At 36.6% G+C, this 13,159-nt stretch overlaps 1 pseudogene across 1 annotated transcript; it reads right to left on the reverse strand.

Moving 5' to 3' along the window:
- Nucleotides 1–11,832: 11,832 nt before the first annotated feature.
- On the reverse strand, nt 11,833–12,851 carry LOC311168434 (E3 ubiquitin-protein ligase RNF146-like; annotated as a pseudogene). The gene has a single exon. The product of its transcript is annotated as an E3 ubiquitin-protein ligase RNF146-like (transcript).
- Between the last annotated feature and the right edge of the window lie 308 nt (nt 12,852–13,159).

Below are 13,159 nucleotides of genomic sequence, written 5' to 3' on the forward strand. Positions count from 1 at the left end.
GCTTATTTCTTTTTATTATTTTATTATTTATTTATTTATTTATCTATTTTTAAAGATTTATTTATACCTACAAGAACTGGGGTATAGGCCAGAGGTGTGGGGGGTGAGAGGATTCACCAGAGACAGAGTGGGGAACAGAAGAGGCAGATGGATTGAAACACACTGCTGAGGGGAGTAGGGGGGCAGTCAGGAGAGGTCTGCTGCACCACGTGTGTTAGCTCCTTGGCTGGGATTGAACTCATGCCACAGTGGCTGGTGAAAGCTGGACAGCACTGAGATTTTAACCCCTGCACCACCAGGGAGGCCCTCATTTCTTTTTAATCACTGAAAAAAATTCCATTATATGGATGTGCCACAATCTGTTTATACATTCACCTGTTGAAGGAAATCTTAGTTGCTTCCGGTTTTACGTGATTATGAATCAAGATGATGTAATCAGTTGTGTGCAGGTTTCTGGGTAGACTTTAATTTTCAAACCAGATAAATGCCAAAGAGTGCAACTGCTGCATCATGTAATTATGATTATGTTTAGGTTATTTTCAGCTTTGTGAGAAACTACCAAAGTTTACACATTTTCCATTTCACCTGCAGTGAATGAGACTTCTAAGATCAACAGCAACAGGTATTGTCAGTTTTTTGGATTTTAAGATTCTAAAAGATATGTAGTGGCATTTCATTCTGTTTTTAATTTGAAGTTCCCAAATGACAAATGCTATTGAGTGTGTTTTCATATGCTTAATTATAATTTGCATGTTTTCATTGATGTGGTTTTTTCCCCCCATTTCTGTTGTTTGCTAATTTTTTTAGAAGCCAAACAATTGCGGAGATTATTTATTTATTTATTTGTTTATTTATTTATATTTAGGCAACATTGTTTGCACTGTAGTTGATTCTGGGACATAAATGCGTGATTCAGATACATGTCACTAACCCACACCCACCACCAAGGCACCCACAGTCCTCCATCATGGTCTATAGTTCTGTTATCCACTTTTAAAAAATTGTGTCAATTTTTATATTGTTGAGTTTGAGTTCTTTCTATATTTTTGATGCAAAGCCCTTTGAGATATGTGTTTTACAAATATTTTCTATCTGTAACTTGTGTTTGATTCTCTTTCACAGAATAGACATTTTCAATTTTTGAAAAGCACAACTTACTGATTATTTTCTCTTGTAGATCATGCTGTTAGTATATCTAAAATTTCATCACCAAATCTAAGGTCACCTATATTTTATCTTATGTTCCCACTAGAAGTGTTATAGTTTTACATTTTAAAATTAGGCCTATGACCCATTTTTAGTTAACTTACATGGAAGGGTATAAAAGAATTTTTAATATTTTATATTCTTTGGGTTCATTACTAGTATTTAGAAGCACAATTGATTTTTATATATTAACTTATTAACTGTGCTATATACACATATTAGTTCTAGTAAGTTGTTGGTAGATTCTTTAAAAAAAAATTTCCACAAATACTATCATACTATCTCTAATAAAGTGTTTTAATTCTTTCTTTTCAATCTGCAATTCTTTTATTGCCTCTTCTCGTCTTTTTGAATATGTTTGGATTTCCAATACAAAACTGAATAGAAGTTGTGAGAGTCAACATCCTTACTTTGTTCCTAATCTTAGGTAGAAAGAAAAATGATAGGTACATGTTTTTCACAGATATCCTTTATAAACTGGCTAAAGCTCCATTTTATTCCTTGTTGCCCAGTATTTTTATCATAAGTGCAAGTTTGCTCTGTTTTTTCTGCATCATTTGACATGAAGTTGTGCTTTTTATCATTTATTTCACTACTGTGGTAAAAGACATTGGATGATCACTTAGTTTTTCTTTTTTAGTTTGTTAATGTAGTAAATTGCATCAGTTGCTCTTCAAATGGTAAACCAACCTTGCATTCCTTGAATAAGCCCTGATTGGTGAGCATAATTTATCATTTTTACATGTTACATTTAGCTTGCTAATATTTTGTTAAGGATTTTTGATTTCAAGTAAGTGAGGGATATTGGCCTAAAACTTCCTTTTATTTAAATGCCTTTTCAGGTTTTGGTATCATGGATGCACTGACTTCTTAAAATGAAAGGAGAATTGTCTATCACCTTTATTTTTGGAAAGAGTACATATAAAACTTGTATTACTTTTTCCTTAGGTTTTTGATAGAATTAACTAGTGAAACCATTTGGTCCTAGAGTTTTTTCATAGGAAGGGTTTTAATTACAACTTTAGTTTCTGAAATAATTATTATGCCTTATGTAATTTTGGTTATTTGTTTCCTTCTAGGAATTTGCCCATTTCAAAAGAACTCATAAAGTTCTTCATACAGCATTATGATCTTTCAATATGTGTTGTGATATTTCCACTTTCATCCATTATTTTTAACTTATGTTGTTTCTCTTCATGTTTTTATCTGTTTGGCTAGTACCTTGTTATTTGTATTGATCTTCAAATAGCCAGTTTCAGTTATTCATTTGTTTGTCCATTTCTATTTCATTGACTTCTATTCTTATCCATACTATTTCTGCTACTTACTTTGGGTTTAGCTTACTCTTCTTGAGGTCCTTTGCCTGTTTTTTAATTGGTTCGTTTGTTCTTTGTTGTGTAAGTACTTTGTAAATTTTGGAGATTAACCAATTGTCAAATGTATAGTATGTAAACATTTTTAATATTACTTGAAGAGCAAGTCTGGTGGTAGCAAACTCATTCACTTCTGTTGGTCTGAGAAAAACCTTGATTATACCCTCATATTTAATTGATAATTTTTGAGAATAGAGAATTCTTGGTTGAAGGGTCTAGTTTTTTAGGATTGTGGATATTCCTTCCATTCTCTTTTTGCCTGGAGCATGTCTGATCTGAAATCCAGGGAAATTATAATTTGGGATCCATTAAAGTCATTTGCTTCTTGCAAATTTTTTTCTTTATGTTTGATTTTTGATAGTTTCAAAATGGTGTGTCTGGGTGTAGGTCTTTTTGTGTTAAGAATTTAGGTGTCTCTCTGCTTGCTGGACTTCCATATTTCATTCATTCTGTAGTTTTTGAAAGTTCGCATTTGTAATTGTTTTGAATAGGGTTTCTGCTGCTATTTCCTTTCCTTCCCCTTCTGGGAGTCCGATCATTTGTAGGTTTCCTCTTCTAATTGAGTATCATATTTCTCATAATTTGCACATATTTCCCTTGTCTTTCTCTTGACTTTCTTCTAAATGTGTACTTTATTTGAGTCTTCTACAACTGATATTCTTTCTTCTGCCCTTTCATTCTATTTAAAGGACAGTCTAAGTTTGTCTGCATTTCACTCAGTCTCTTTGTCATCTTTTTATATATTCAATCTCTACAGTGAAGAATTCTCTGTTCCTGGATCTCCTTTCTGAGATCTTGCATCTGCCTTTCTACTTCTCACTGAATTTTCAGTATCTCATTTAACATTTTTAATATTGTTGTCAGATAGTTCCTCTATTTGTGTCTCCTTTATATATGTCCTGGAACTTCTATACTCACTTTGCTTTTCCATCTTGTGTTGAGATGTTTCTTATTTCATAGGCATCGGCATGCATATAGCCTTACTTGTAGCTACTTATGCACGTGTATGCAACAGGGTTGCTAGGGATTTATCTTTCTTTGTCCTCCTACTAACCTTGGTGTGAGATGGCAGTAGGAGGGGGGTGGGTAGGGCTTTAATACTAGATCTTGGTTTGAGGTGTGTTGTTGATCACCTCTACTTGTTTAGTTCCACAGTAAGCTGTATTCTGTGCTTAGGTTGTCTTTACTTCCTCCCGCATCTGCCTGTTGTTCCAGGAGTCATGATCTCTGAAGCTTGGGCCTCCCAGTAGGAAAGACAGTATCTGGACCTCCAGCTCACACTGTGGGGATAATTTGCACATGGCCCAAAGGCAGCTCTGTGTGTGTAGTGGGCATACATGTGCTTACTTAACACTATGGCTGCCCTGAATGGTTGTTGCTGACCTGCCCTTGCCTCAGCTGCTGCTTCTGCAGGGCTGGGATGTATGTGTGCCGTTGGCTTGCCTCCCAGAGGATTTTTGAGTTCACTCCTAAGTCCGTTGTTGGTTTTTTTATAGGGTCCAGCCTGGCTTAGCCTGGCTTTTCTTTGATCTCTTCAGGGAAGAAGTAGGAGAGGGGGCTTTTAAAGGCACACCAACACAATTGTGGGGTTCCCAATTTCCCAAGCAAGAGTCTGCTGAGTTTCCTCTGCCCTAGGTTGGGTGCCCAGGCCCACTCCTGGGTGAACAGAATTCCTCCAAAGAATTTCACAATGTCCTGAATTTCCACTGGCATGGCTTGAGCAGTTGACCCCCATCCCAGGCATATTACCCCTACCTCTATTTTCTTCCCCTCAGCAACCACCAACCTTAGTTCTTGAACTCCCTGGGAAATCCTGAGTCTATATAGCTGATTCAAAGAATCTCAATTTTCCTACCAGTGCATATCTATCATTTTTTCATAGTTTGCAAAAGAGAGGGTGATTTCAAGCCTCTCTATTCTGCCACGTTGTGAGAAGTGTCCTGTCTGAAAGTTTTAAGTTTATTTGTATTTTGGAAGTTTTTTTTTATATTTTGTTTTATATAATTCTTATATCATTTTTCATTTTTGTACAATGTATGCATTTTAATTTTGGTTATATTCCCCATACAATTCCCACCCCCATATTTTGACCCTAATCCCTCTCCCTCCCCTGTAGTGTGTCTCTGGTTTATAGTTGCTTGTTGATTTTGATTTTTCTTTATTATAATTAGTCTTTTTCCTGGTCCCTTATTTAAGTTTTCTAAATTCCTGCTATGAGTGAGACCATCCGGTATTTTTCTTTTTCTTTCTGGCTTATTTCTCTGAGCATGATCCCTTTCAACGCCATTCACGTTGCAGCAAATTGCATAAGTTTATCTTTTTTGATTGCTGAGTAATATTACATTGTTTATATATACCACATCTTCTTGATCCAGTCATCTATTTTTAGGCATTTGGGTTGTTTCCATAGCTTAGCTATTGTAAATGGTGCTGCTATAAACATAGGGGTGCAGGTGCCCTTTGGAATTAGTGTTTCTGTGTCCTTTGGGTAAATACCTAGGAGTGGAATTGCTGGATCACATGGAAGCTCCATCTTTAGCAGGTCAAGGAATCTCCACACAACTTTCCATAGTGGGTGGACCATTTTATGTTCCTACTAGCATTGTAGGAGAGTTCCTTTTTCTCCACATCCTCGCCAACACTTGTTGTTGCTAGTGTTTTTTTAATATGTGCCATTCTCACTGATGTGAGAAATGATATCTCATTGTAATTTTGATTTGCATTTCGTAATTACAAGTGATGTTGAACATTTTTTCATATGGCTGTTGGCCATTTGCATTTCTTCTTCAGAGAAGTTTCTTTTTAGCTCTTCTGCCCATTTTTTGACTTAATTATTTTCTTTGTTTTTGTTGAGTCTCATCAACTCTGTAGATTTTTGTGATCAGTCCTTTCTCATTAGTGTTGTGTGAGCAAAAGTTTTCTCCCACTCAGTGGGGTTTCTCTTTGTTTTTGTTATTGTCTCTTTTGCTGTGCAGAAGCTCTTTAATTTGATGTAGTCCCAGCTGTTTATCTTTGCCTTCACTATCACTGCTTTGGGTGAAGTGTCTGTAAAGATGTCTTTGAGGTGCATGTCATGTAGTGTTTTGTCTATGTTTCCTTCTATATATTTTGTGGTTTCAGGTCTTATGTCTAGTTCTTTAATCCATTTTGAGTTGGTTTTTGTGCATGGTGTGAGATAGTAGTCAAGCTTCATTCTCTTGCATGTAGCGACCCAGCACCATTTATTGAACAAAGAAACTTTCTTTGCTCCATTGCATATTCTTTGCTTCTTTGTCAAAAATTAGTTGACCATAAATCTATGGGTTTATTTCTGGATTTTCTGTTTGGTTCCATTCGTCCGTGTGTCTGTTCTTGTTCCAATACCATGCAGTGTTGATTATTGTGGCTTTGTAGTATAGTTTGAAATCTGGGAGTATGATGCCTCCATTCCCATCTTTTTTTTTTTTTTTCAGGAGAGCTTTGGCTATTCGGGGTTTTGGTGGCTCCTTATGAATTTCATCAATATTGCTCTATTTCTTTTTTTTTTTAAGATTTATTTGTTTGTTTATTTATACAAGCACTAGGTAGAGTCAGAAGCGTGGGAGGGTGAGAGAATTCACCAGAGCCAGAGCAGGGAGCAGAGCAGGCAGACTGACAAAATACACTGCTGAGGGGAGCAGCGGGCGGCATGAGAGGTCTGGCGCCATGTGGGACCCTCGCCCAGAGGCCTGGGATCGAACCGGCACTGCAGAGGTTGCAGGCAGCTTTGCAACCCTACGTTCAACCATTGCGCCACCGGGGAGGCCCTGCTCTATTTCTTTGAAGAATGTCATTGAAATTTTTATTAGAATAGCATTGCATCTGTAAATTGCTTTTGGTAGGATGGCCATTTTAATAATGTTAATTTTTCCAATCCATGAGTAGGGGATGTCTTTCCATTTCTTTGTGTCTTCTTCTATTTCTTTTAACAGTGTTTTATAGTTTTCTTTGCATAGGCCCTTTACCTCTTTTGTTAGGTTTATTCCCAAGTATTTGATTTTTTTTTGCTTCAATAATAAAAGGGATGGGTTTTTTGATTGCTTCTTCTTCAGATTTATTGTTTGTGTATAGGAAGGCTACTGATATTTGTGTTGATTTTGTATCCTGCCACTTTACTAAACTGTTTGATTAGTTTAATGAGTTTTTCTGTGGAGTTTTTGGGGTTCTGTGTGTATATTATCATATCATCTGCGAATAGTGATAGTTTGACTTCTTCCTTGCCTATTTGGATTCCTTGTATGTCTTTCTCTTGTCTTATTGCTCTGGCTGGGACTTCTGGTATTATATTGAAAAGTAGTGGTGAGAGTGGATATCCTTGTCTTGTTCCAGATCTTAATGGAAATGCCTTCAGCTTTTCACCATTGAGAATGATATTGGTTATGGACTTTATGATGTTGAGGTATGTTCCTTGTATCCTGAGAATTGCAAGGGCCTATATCATAAATGGGTGTACTTTGTTGAAAGCTTTCTCAGTATCTACTGATATTATCATATGGTTTTTATATTTCTTTTTGTTGATGTGTTGGATTACACTGATTGATATTCAGATGTTGAACCATCCTTGTGTCCTTGGAATAAATCCTACTTGGTCATGGTGAATTATCTTATGGATACATTGTTGGATTCTGATAGCAAAAATTTTATTGAGGATTTTTACATCAGTGTTCATTAGAGAGATTGGCCTGTAGTTTTCTTTTTTTGTGTTTTCCTTGTTCTGTTTTGTTATTAGCATAATGTTGGCTTCATAGAATGTGTTTGGTATTATCCCTTCCTTCTCAATTTTTTGAAAGTTTGTGAAGGATAGGCACTAATTCATTTCTGAATGTTTGGTAGAATTCATTTGTAAATCCATCTGGTCCTGGGTTTTTTGTTTTTGGGGAGGGTTTTGATTACCATTTCAATTTCACTGCTGTAATTGGTCTGGTTAGGTGTTCTATTTCTTCTTTATCTAGCTTTCGGTGACCGTAGAGTTGTAGGAATTTGTCCATCTCTTCTAGATTGTTGAGCTTGTTTGCATCTAACTGTTCATAGTAGATTCTGATTATTATTTTGATTTCCACTGTGTCTGCTGTGATTTCTCTTCTTTCATTTGTGATCCTATTTATTTGTGCTTTCTTCTGTTTTCCCTTTGTGAGCCTGGCTAGGGGTTTGTCTATTTTAGTTATTTTATCAAAGAACCAACTTTTGGTTTCGTTGATCTATTGGATTGTTTTTTAGTTTCTATTTCATTTATTTCTGCTTTGATTTTTATTATCTTTTCTTCTACTGGTTTTGGGGTTTTTTTTTTTTGTTGTTCTTTTTCTAGATCTTTGAGCTTCGAGATTAGGTTGTTTCTTTGAGTTTTCTTGTTTCTTGATGTGAGCCTGTATTGCCATATATTTTCCTCTTGTTACAGCTTTTGCTGCATCCCATACATTTAGGAAATTGGTGTCCTCCTTGTCATTCAACTCAAAGTATTTTTTAATTCCTTCTTTGATCTCCTCATTAGTCCCGTGGTCTTCCAGTAGTGTGAGTTTCAATCTCCATGAAGTAGGAGAGTTCCTTGCCTTCTTTTTGTGGTTTATTTCTAGTTTGATGCCTTCATGGTCAGAGAAGATGATAGGTATGATTTCAACCTTGGTGTATCTGTTGATGTTGGTGTATCTGTTGATATACCAGTATGTGATTGATCCTGGAGAATGATCTGTGTTCAATTGAGAAAAATGTGTACGCAGATATAGATGTCTGTTAAGCCCAAGTGCTCTAGATCCTTATTTAGAGCTTTAGTGTCCTTACGTAGTTTTTGTCTCATTGATCCATCCATTGTTGATAGTGGTGTGTTGAAATCTCCTACTACATTTGTGTTTTCTCTGATGTCTGTTTTCAGAGATGATAATAATTGTCTGATATATTTTGGTGCTCCTTCATTTGGTGAGTATATGTTAATGAGTGTTATTTCTTCTTGAAGTATTATGCCCTTGATGTAGTGACCGTCTGGGTCTCTTTTTACGTTTTTGAGTTTGAAATCTGTTCTATCTGATATAAGTATAGCTGTTCCTGCCTTCTTTTTTGGTCCATTTGCTTGTAGGATTGTTTTCCATCCTTTTACTTTCAGTCTATTTTTATCTTTTGCAGTTAAGTGAGTTTCCTGGAGACAGCAAAAGGTTGGGTTTTGTTTCTTAATCCAGCCTTGACTCTGTGTCTTTTTATTGAAGAGTTCAGTCTGTTTACATTTAGAGTTAGTATTGATATGTTAAAATCTGTATTTGCCATTTTGTTTGTCTTTTCTCTTGTTTTATTTATTTATTTAAAAAAAATTTTTTTTTTTGGTCTTGTTTCATTCTTATTCATCCCTCTGTTGGTTCTGGCTTTAGGACTCCTTGTAGTATTTTTTGGAGTGGGAATTTATTCGTAATGAAATTCCAGAGTTTCTGTTTGTCTGGAAGGTCCTTATTCTTTCTTCATAGAGAAAGGAAAGCTTTGCGGGAGAGAGTATTCTTGGTTGATATTTGTTGTCTTGGAGTCTGTTGACTATGTCCTTCCACTCTCTCCTTGTCTGTATTGTTTCTTCGGAAAGGTCTGATGTCAGCCTGATTGGTTTTCCTTTGTGTGTTATCTGTTTCTTCCCTCTTGTCAGCTTCATTTTTTCCCCCTTGTCTTAAATTCTTGGGAGCTTTACTATTATATGCCTTGCTGTATTTTTCCTTTCATGATGGAAGTTTGGTGTTCTTCTTCCTTCTTGTATGTCTGTTTTCAGCTCCTTCTTCATGTTTGGGAGTTCTCTTCAATTATTTCCTTGAATATTTTCTCTGTTCCAATGTCTCTTTCCTCTCCTTCTGGGATTCCTATAACTCTTATACTTTCTTTCCTCATGGGGTCAGATAGTTCCAAGTCTTTCTTCATTCTTTTTCATTTGTACTTCTCTTTCCTTTTCTGTTTAGTTCTTTTTATTCTGTGTCTTCGAGAGTACTTAATTCATTCTTCTATTTCGTCTATTCTGCTTTCACTGCTTTTCCCAGAGTTCTTTAGCTCTTCCATTAATCCTTGAAAGTCCTGCATTTCTTTCACTTCGCTCTTTAGGGACTCAATTTTATTCTTCTGATCATTGATTATTTTTCCCTTGTCACTTTTTTTCCTTTATGACTTCTGTTACTTTTTTAATTATGGCAATTTTAAATTCTCTTTCTGGAAGGCTCAGAAGCTCTTCTAAGTCACTGTTGTTGCATTCTGGTGGGTGATTTTCTTTTTGTGGTGTGTCTTTTCCCTGAGGACTTGCTTGGTTGCTTTAGTTTTTCTTCTCCCTGCTGCTTGTTTTCTAATTTGTCCTATGCATTGGGCCACTGTGCCGCTGGTACTGGCCAACATGTTTTTGGTGTATTCTTTTTGTGTCAGAGACTGTTGGTCCAATTGAGTCAAAAACTCTTATGCCATAATTCCAGTAGGGCAGTGGTACTATGAATATGTTAGTGGTCACTGTCACAGAGAATCTCCTACTTCTGTATTTGTTTAAATCCAAGGTGGGTCTTGTGGCACCACAGACTGCCCTGCAGTGGCAGGATCGACTGCTAGGCTCCAAATGCCTGTATCCCCCTCTGGGCTCCAACTGGTGACCAGATGGGGCCTGGTTTGTGGGGGCTCTTCAACTCACCTGTGGATGTGGGGGCAGCTCTATCCCAGCTCCAAACAGTCTAGGTGGATTCCAGAGGGAATCAAATGGTCCCTAGCCTAAAATGGTGAGTCAGGAGGGCCTGAAAACTTTTTAAAATATAGAATTCTAAATTGGCAGTTTTTAAATATGTTTTTCCATTTGTCTTCTGACTCACAGTTGGTGGAGAAGAAACTTTAGTAATTTTTTTCTATTTTTCCCTAGCTATATTTTCCCCTGACTGATCTTTAAGTGTTCTCTTTATCGCTGATGTTAACAATTAAATTATTGCATGCTTTGCAGTGATTTTATTGCTTGACTTTCATTAATCTTTGATTTGTAGTTTTTAAATTTTTAGTCCTTTTCAGAAATTTTTTGCTATTCTTCAGATTTTAAAACTTTTTTGCTATTCTTTAAAATTTAAAAAGTAAGTTCTTTTTCTTCTCTCCTTCTATGACCTCAACTACACATATGTTTAATGCCCTGAAATTGCCTCATAGGTCATAGAGTCTTCATTAATTATTTTTCAGGAGTTTTCTGTTTTTACAGTATAATTTCTTTTGCTGCATCTTCAAGCTTGCTGATCTTTTCATTTGCAGTATTTAAATGCTACTACATTCATCCAGTGAAATTTTCATTCCACATATTGTATAGTTTATCTCTGGAAATCCCACTTGGTTCTTTGTAAACCTTCTATTTCTTTCTTCATTATTTTTGTTTTTGTTTAAAAATTTGAACATATTTATTTATTTATTTATTTATAAATTTTATTGTTATATTCCCCATACAATTGCAGCCCCCCCATTCTGACCCCAGTCCCTCCCCTCCCGCCCCTGCCCCCCTAAAAGTGTCTCTGGATCATAGTTTTTTGTTGATTTTGATTTTCACTTTCTTATATTCATTTTCCTGGTCCCTTATTTAAGTTTTCTAGATTCCTGCTATGAGTGAGACCATCCGGTATTTTTCTTTTTCTTTTTGGCTTATTTCGCTGAGCATGATCCCTTCCAGCGCCATCCATGTTGCTGCAAATTGCATGTGTTTATCTTTTTTGAATGCTGAGTAATATTCCATGGTATATATGTACCACATCTTCTTGATCCAGTCATCTATTTTTGGGCATTTGGGTTGTTTCCAAAGCTTAGCTATTGTAAACAGTGCTGCTATAAACATAGGGGTGCAGGTGCTCTTTGGAATTGATGTTTCTGTGTCCTTTGGGTAAATACCTAGGAGTGGAATTGCTGGATCATATGGAAGCTCTATGTTTAGTAGGTCCAGAAATCTTCACACAGCTTTCCACAGTGGTTGGACCAGTTTGCACTCCCACCAACAGTGCAGAAGAGTTCCAAAAATTTGAACATATTTATAAGAACCACTCTAAATTTTCTGTGAATTCCATCATACCTGTGCCTGTAGTTTCTGAATTAGGAAACAGGCAATAGTCTTTAGAAACACTGGCTAATTTTTCTCCTGTCTAGAAGTCATATTTTCAGCATCATTACTAGTCTAGTAATTCTTCACTGGAAGTTGAACATTATGAATGTTACATTATTCAATACTTGAATTTCATTGTCTTCTTTTTTCTTTTGGAGCTGAAGACTATTTTTTTTTTATTTAAACTTCAGCTACTGTGCACTGTCCATTAGGCCTTCTAGATCTGACACAGACTCTGCCAGCCCCTGCTACTTATCAGTCAGTTCCTGATTGATCTAATCGATCGCATACTGTCTGGTTTGCATTAGGAACCAAAAGTTTCTTTTGGATCGAGTGTACAACAAGCACAGATACATCTTCATTATCACTACTGGCATTAATTCTGTTTCTTCAATGGAGGTGTCTGGTGCTGGTGTCCTGCCTGAAAATGATGATTCATGATTTTCTTCACCTTCCCCTCTATGACTCCTTTCAGCTATGCTGTCTCCACTGAGTTGTAAATGAGTAAAAGAGTCTTCCAGAGAAGTGCTTGCATCAGGGAATGGTGTTGCAGGGCTTATTCACTGACCATCTACTGAGACCAGGGGCCTTATAGAAGAAGATACCAGAGGCTGAACAGAAGCTCCATTCTGTGCTGATACACTGTCTGCTCCATCAGCAGAGCTCTCTATTGCTAGGTTTGTGATATTAGCATCACAGTTCAGCCTAAGTCTAGCCACTCCCTTCTTTGGTATATCTGTTATATCCTGCGGAGTCCATGTTCATTTCTCCAATATTGAACCATATTTTCAAGATCAGCAACATACAGAAAGCTGGCAATTAAGCATCTTCCAGCTTACTAGTATGCTCATCATACTGCCACCACCCATTTCTTCATAATACCATGCATATTCACCATTTTCTCTACTTGATCCCTTGAATTCTTTTGGTGACAATAAAATTGCTTTATCAAGGAAATCCTCTAGAATTCCTTGTTGAGAGAGGGCACATCTGTTCCCCAGCCATGAAGCTCCCTTTATACACAGATAACAGAAAACATGCTTACAAGGTAGATTGACTGGGTGAACACATGTTTGAAGACAAATGGCACTTTCAGGAACAGTTAGACAAGGTGTGGTATTAGAACAGGACTCATTCCCTTTTCTGTTCCTAGAAAGTATGTTTATTGAGTGATCAATTTCACCACTGCCAGCCATCATTTCTATTACAGATGCCACAAATGTATGTCACAAAAATAAAACATCATCTTCATTAGTAGTCAGTCAGTTTGCAGTTATTTTCTCTTCTACACTGATTCATCCTATACTCTGACCACGGCTGTGGCCACCTCATGGCCTTCTTTTCAGTCTGGGAGCCCGCACACAGCAGCCAGGGACATGTGTGTAGTCAGGTGACAGCCTGGCACCTCATTGTCTTCTTTTAATGACTGTTAAATTTGCTTGCCAGGCAATCTAGTTATATGGAAATCACCTGATCATTTCAACACTCATTTTTAAACTTAGAGTAA

Source organism: Talpa europaea (genome assembly GCF_964194135.1).
Source record: "Talpa europaea genome assembly, chromosome: 3".
Lineage (NCBI taxonomy): Eukaryota > Metazoa > Chordata > Mammalia > Eulipotyphla > Talpidae > Talpa > Talpa europaea.